The sequence below is a fragment of the Canis aureus genome, chromosome 2 (assembly GCF_053574225.1).
Source record: "Canis aureus isolate CA01 chromosome 2, VMU_Caureus_v.1.0, whole genome shotgun sequence".
NCBI classification, from domain to species: domain Eukaryota; kingdom Metazoa; phylum Chordata; class Mammalia; order Carnivora; family Canidae; genus Canis; species Canis aureus.
In genome coordinates this window covers 36,641,354-36,647,699 of record NC_135612.1, presented here as the reverse complement: position 1 = coordinate 36,647,699, position 6,346 = coordinate 36,641,354, and the positions used below count along the sequence as shown (strand labels likewise).

Sequence of the window (6,346 nt, the reverse complement as noted above, 5' to 3'; positions counted from 1 at the left end):
TGATGTTCTTGAGTACAAATTATATCCAGCTGTATCACTTAGTAATACACTGGAAGTGTTTAGAGGAGTGGACAGTCTCTTCCACTTAAATAGCTAAGGGATGCCCAAGTATCTAGGTTCAGTTTGAGTTGATTTTTCAATAGTGATGAACTCCCTTTTAAAAAGAAGAGGGAAGAGGTTTTTAGATTTTACTGCTAAGCTTTCAACTAGACAATGAATCGATCCTTATTGATTATAGGAAATACCAGTTGAAGATTGTCTTTAATTCCTTACCTTAGTAACCTAAGACTAGTAGATTGTGCCTTCTCCTTTCATTTTACCAACAAGGTTGTATGTATATCACCATTTCATCTTTTTTATTTTTTTCATCTTTTATATTTTAAATGGTTTAAAGATTTTATTTTTAAATAATCTCAATACCCAAAGTGGGGTCCCTGCTCACAACCCTGAGACCAATGGCTATATGTTCTACTGATTGAGCCTGCCAGGTGCCCCTTCATTTCCACCTTTCATCATGGCCTTTTAACTAATAGTCTCCTAAGGAAAAGGGACCCTCAAAATTACTGCAATTGTCACCAAACTTATATGGTATTTCCTAAGGTAGTTTCTAGTATTGATTGCCCCTATCAGAAAAGGAACATAAAGTTGCCAGATTCTCCTTATTTTAGGTAATTTATATAAGACAGATATGATACTTATTTTAGAGATTGTGAATGTTACTGTGGAGCTTCTTGGTTACCAGAGCCCCAGGCAAAGTACTTTTCTAGATCTCTGGAGTCAAAGCAGTTCTATTAAGATAAAATTGACTGATGCATATAACGTATAACTTTTTGCTCTAAAAATTGTATGGATTATATGCAAAGATCTTTGTTTTCTATGCAGTTGGTTTTCTGGACTAACGTCAATAATCTATGTTACTTTTTCCTGTTTTAGAAGGAAAATTCCTTCTTACATAGACCTGACATCCATGGTCCTTAAAATTTTGCATGAGTGATCATGCATCATACTCAAAGAAAACCTATTCTCTGGTATTTCCTTAAGTAAAGATGATGACCTCTTTTGCAAGATAGAGGTGAGTGACAAGAACTCTAGATTTTGCAAGATGTTTACTTCTAATGGCTATTTTGATTTGGTGGTAATATTCTCTGTTTTCAGAACTACTTTGAAATCTCAATTGTGGAACATATATTGAAAAAAAACATTTGGTGAAGACACTCCTATAATGACATATGGAATGTAAGATGACTGGATCTTTTATTATGGAGTACTAGATGTAACCTTCTACAGAGGTCCATTATGAACATGTAATAACATAAGAATTTTCAAGCATTCATGGCAATAAATACATGTCCTTGGGATTTTTTCCTCCATCTGCATTCAAATGAGTTCCATACTATATCTAAAACACAGTTGGGCAACAACTTTTTGATTTCCTGGTCACATTTATTAGCAGGAACCTCATGAATATGTACACATTGCATATCAATATAGGTTTTCATTGTGGCTGAATAGTTTCAAATAGAATTCTGGAATTTAATAGTTATGCTACTTTAAATCTTTATGGTTTTGAGTTATTTGTGTTATTCTGTATTTTATGATCTGATGGGTAAACTGGACTTACTATAAAAATGTATAAAAAGTAATATAGCTTCCTGCCTTCGTAAACTCATTACTCTTAAATCCTGTGAGATTTTAGAAGTCCTATAATTTTTTAGCTTTATCAATATATAATTGATAAGTAATATTGTATAATTTTAAGATGTGCTGCATGATTCGTTATACACCTATACTGTGAAAAGGTTACAACAAAGTTTAGTAATACAGCCATCACCTTACATAGTTAACCTTTTTTTTGTGGTGAGAACTTTTAAGATCTACTGTTGGCATGTTTCAAATATTATAATACAATACTGTTAAGTATAGTCACCATGCTTAATATTATATCTTTAGGACTTTTTTTTCATCTTTTAATTAAAAGTCTGTACTCTTTGATCAGCATCTCCCCATTTGACACACCCCTCAGCCCCTGATAGCACCATTACACTGTGTTTCTATGAGTTTAACTTTTTCAGATTTCATATGCAGGTGACATGTCAGAAATCTTGTAATTTTTGTAAACCTAACTGGTACTTCATTACTTGTAAGTCTTAACTTGTGGTAGAGTAAAACCAGGTAACTTACAGAATTATGTGACAGTATTAATAGTTGTCTAGAATTTTCATAATCTGATTTCAAGATTAGGAAAAATATTTATTTTCAAATAAACTTTGATTTTAGCAAGTCCTCCATGAGAGCCTCCATTTGATTTATGACGTTTGTAAATAGATATTATCCAGGTGATCATACATTGCCAGATTCTTACTCATCTTTGTGTTTTAGTTCCCTTGGGACTGACCATTCATATAATAAAGCTCAATATTTGAATTATAGTAAATGAGTAAAGGAGAGTATATTATCATGGGTTTTTGGTATTACAGTTTTTTAAAAAAAATCTTATGAAGTGCTTTTTTGCTCACATAGTTGATGACTCTGAAAGAAGAAGAGAATATGACCACTCAGTTTTCTGACCTGTCACTGGATTCTTACCAATAGTATCATCCCAAGGAAGCTGAACACGATGTTAGCTGCGTTTAGGACAAACGTAAACCACTCCAGGTAAAAGAACCTTGTAAAGAAAAGTAATAGTGTATTACAGAGGCCTTGGCTAGGTTCATGATGACATAGGACCTTGTCTGAACATAATGATTCAAAATTTGAGCTTAAATGACACTCTGAAATCCAGTCAATGTGCCTCAGTAGAATTTTCAGAGAACATTATTTTCAGAAGAAAATTTGGCTTACCATGAAAACTTTGAATACATAGAAATGGCAGGTGTAGCAGTACACACTGCCAATTCCTCATACAGCTTTTTAAAAATCTTCATACATATTCAGAGCTCATTATTTTTTTCCTTTTTTATTAAACATATATGCTGTTGAAAGCAAATAAGGAAACTCATCCTTAGATCCCAGAAGGCACGCACATATGCTGAGTTGGAAACAAGGATGTGTAAAGGGAAACTACCACCTCTTGGATCAAAATTAAATGCCAGAGTTGGCGGAATCCTTAAGTGATGTCCAGGAAAGAGAGAGGAACTTATATTTATGGAATATATGTTATGAAATGCAGTGAGTATGGGTAAGTGTCTTCACATGGACACCATTGATGTTTGTGGACAATTTATTTTGGTTTTTATGTAGTTGTCTGCAGTGATCAATGAGTATAGAGCCTATCATATAGTAGATGTATAAGAAATGTGTCAGAATTACTAATTTTTTTAAAATGTTGGGGTATGCATTTTTAGATTTATTATAGTTACTTCCATATAGTGGAATGTCTGTGATTAGACTCTGTATCTAATATTCAGCTTCATACTCTTAACACAGAAGGAGTCTGCTTTTCCTAAATAGTAGCCAATCCAAACCATTTGGTGTCTATTTTGACTTGTTTTAATAAGCTAGGTACTTTGTCATTGAAGTTTACACTGTGTTTGTAGGAATACTTTTCAGTTATTTTTGGTCAAAAAGTGGAAATAAGAAAGTTCTGTTTAATTTTACAGGGGTGAGAATATCTCTTGCTTATGTGAGATGAAGGCCCAATAAGAAAGCAGTATTTGAAATCCAGTTCCAAGGATATGTTTGTTCTAGTATGAATGTTGATTAGTGACTTCAGGTGTTAATGCAGCAAGTCCATCTCCACCAAAAGTGAGTAGACGGTGAAGGGAAGCAACTGGGTGTTGGCTAGAGTATATACTTCATTTAACTTTAAAAATGATACATGAAGAAACCTCAAGGGACGTTCCTTATACTAAAAGGGATGTGTCCTTTTATCCTTCATATCCTCTGGTGGCAGGGAGGCAGACTGGAAGAAACAGATCCACTAGTTTCTTCTGCATTCAGTATCACCTCAGTTTGATTCTGGAATCCATGTTGTTAATATAATGGGTTTTTTTTGCCTATAATTTAGGTAGGTCTAATGTGGAATAGAAATGATTAGAAGACTTGACTGGGTTAATTTTCTTTGGTTAACAGTATTAATCTTAAAAGTAGTTGAGATAGCCAAGATTCAATAAAAAGGCTCACAGATCAACCAGATGTTTAATGATATTGAATCATTTGTATTAGATTTATAGTTGATGAGGATAACACAGTGATGTAGAGAGGTTATATATTTGTACACCTGAAATCTTTGGGCTATTTCTGTATTTTTGTATTTAAATTCAATTAGCCAACATATAGCGCATCATTAATTTCAGATGAAGAATTCAGTAATTCTTCAATTGTGTACAAGACCCAGTGCTCATGGCATCATAGGGCCTCCTTAATGCCCATCACCCAATTACAACATCCCCCCCGTCTGCCTCCTGTCCAGCAACCCTTAGTTTGTTTCCTATAATTAAGACTCTCTTCAAAATTTTTCTCCCTATCTGATGACTTCCCATTCAGGTTTCCCTCCCTTCACCTATGATCATCTATGATGTTTCTTATGTTCTACATATTATTGATACATTTTATGATAATTCTTTCTTTGATTCACCTATTTCACTCAGTAAAATACCTTCCAGTTCCATCAACATCAATGTAAATGATAATACCTATTCCCATATTATATAAAATTTATTTTTACCCCTATGTAGATAGGTTCTTTTTTTCTCCTTTTTTAAAAAAGTTTTTATTTAATTTACAGTTGGTTTAACATATAATGTAATATTAGATTCCAGTGACTAATATTGTGATCCTCAAACACCGGACCCTTAAACATCAGATGTGCTGATGTTTCATAATTCCCTTCTCCCCTTATTTGTGCTATTATAGCAGAAATAAAGTTAAAATTACAGTTGCTGAGGCACCTAGGTGTCTCAGTGGTTGAGCATCTCCCTTTGGCTCAGGGCCTGATCCCAGGATCAGGCTTCACATAGGGAGCTTGCTTATCCCTCTGCCTAGGTCTCTGCTACTCTGTGTGTCTCTCATTGATTAATAAATAAAACCTTTAAGAAAATGTAGTTCCTGATAGCCATAATTTATTTTCTGTTGGAAAACCTATATTAGAAAAAGTAGTAAGTGCTCTATTCTTTCCCTGATAATGTGGGTTATATTACCATATCACTTAGGTTCTTTGTGTCAGAGATGTTAGACCAACTTCAGAGCCCTCAACACTATGTGTCAGTAGGCTTCTTGTTGGACTTTGTGTTTTACCTATTTGATCTGCCTTAATTTTATTTGACCATGTATGTTGATTCTAATTATTTTGGTAGATATTTATTTTTTTTAAATTTCCTTAAAGATTTTATTTATTCGTGACACACACACACACACACACACACACACACAGAAAAAGAGAGGCAGAGAAACAGGCAGAGGGAGAAGCAGACTCCCTGCAGGGTACCGAACATGGGACTCAATCCCTGGTCTCCAGGATGATGCCCCGGGCGGAAAGTGGCGCTAAACTGCTGAGCCACCCAGGTTGCCCTGGTAGATGTTTTTAATTTAATCTAAATCCTTAAGATATTTGAATATTTTATTTTTCAATTTGTTGGATGATATGCTTGTAGAAGTAGATTATAAGCTATTCTATTTAGTTCTAAAACACCAAAGATCCTAATGTTATTCTGGCACATTGCTAGGGTTTTGTTGTCTTTAATTTTTTCCCATATTTTCACCTTATTTCTGTGTCAGCTGACTGATAGTGCTGCCATTTAACTTACATTGTTACATAAAGATGATCATTAATTTTCCCAAGCTAAAAGACTTCAGGTTAGTCGAGATAAACTATCCAGAAGTATTAAACTCTTTAGAGAGTTGTAGTTGGGAAACTTGATTGAGTTTATGATGATATGATGAGGTGTACTGAGCATGATGAAGTGTTGCTCAATGTAAGTACTCTAAAGTCCAGCCTAAGTGTCAATTCAAGTATTTGGGACATACATATTCTGAGTGTAAGTTCTTAGGTTGTAATTTTCATAAGGTATTTTGAGCAATATTGTGCGGAATAGGGAGAATAGAAGTGTAGATTTTTCCAATGAGACAAAGGGAAGTGGATTCTAATTTACACTACTGCGTTTTCTTTTTGTAGAGTATCTTCTATGTAGCATTTGTGTATCTTTTTCATTATGAATTTCAAGTGATAATTTCAAGAGTAAAGAATTAGTAACTATTATGTTGTATGTGTTTTTAAAAATATTTATTTGACAGAGAGCACAAGCAGGGGGAGCAACAGAGGGAAAGGGAGAAGCAGAATCCCCACTGAGCAAGGGAGCCTGATGATTCAGGACCCCCAGATCATGACTTGAGCCAAAGCAGTCACTTA

The 6,346-nt window shown here is 34.2% G+C and overlaps 1 long non-coding RNA gene and 2 other non-coding genes across 3 annotated transcripts in view; all 3 read left to right on the top strand.

The window, feature by feature from the left end:
- The first annotated feature begins 1,789 nt into the window (after nt 1-1,789).
- The window catches only part of LOC144295959 (uncharacterized), a 99,570-nt gene continuing 95,013 nt past the window's right edge, over nt 1,790-6,346 (top strand). The window contains exons 1-2 of the long non-coding RNA XR_013363111.1: nt 1,790-3,178; nt 3,600-3,744. This is a non-coding gene — a long non-coding RNA (uncharacterized LOC144295959). The remainder of the gene's footprint in view (nt 3,179-3,599; nt 3,745-6,346) is intronic.
- LOC144304090 (small nucleolar RNA SNORD107) lies at nt 2,708-2,779 on the top strand. Its single transcript, XR_013371071.1, has one exon. It is a non-coding gene; the product is annotated as a small nucleolar RNA SNORD107 (small nucleolar RNA).
- Nucleotides 5,870-5,930, top strand: LOC144304078 (small nucleolar RNA SNORD64). Its single transcript, XR_013371068.1, has one exon. It is a non-coding gene; the product is annotated as a small nucleolar RNA SNORD64 (small nucleolar RNA).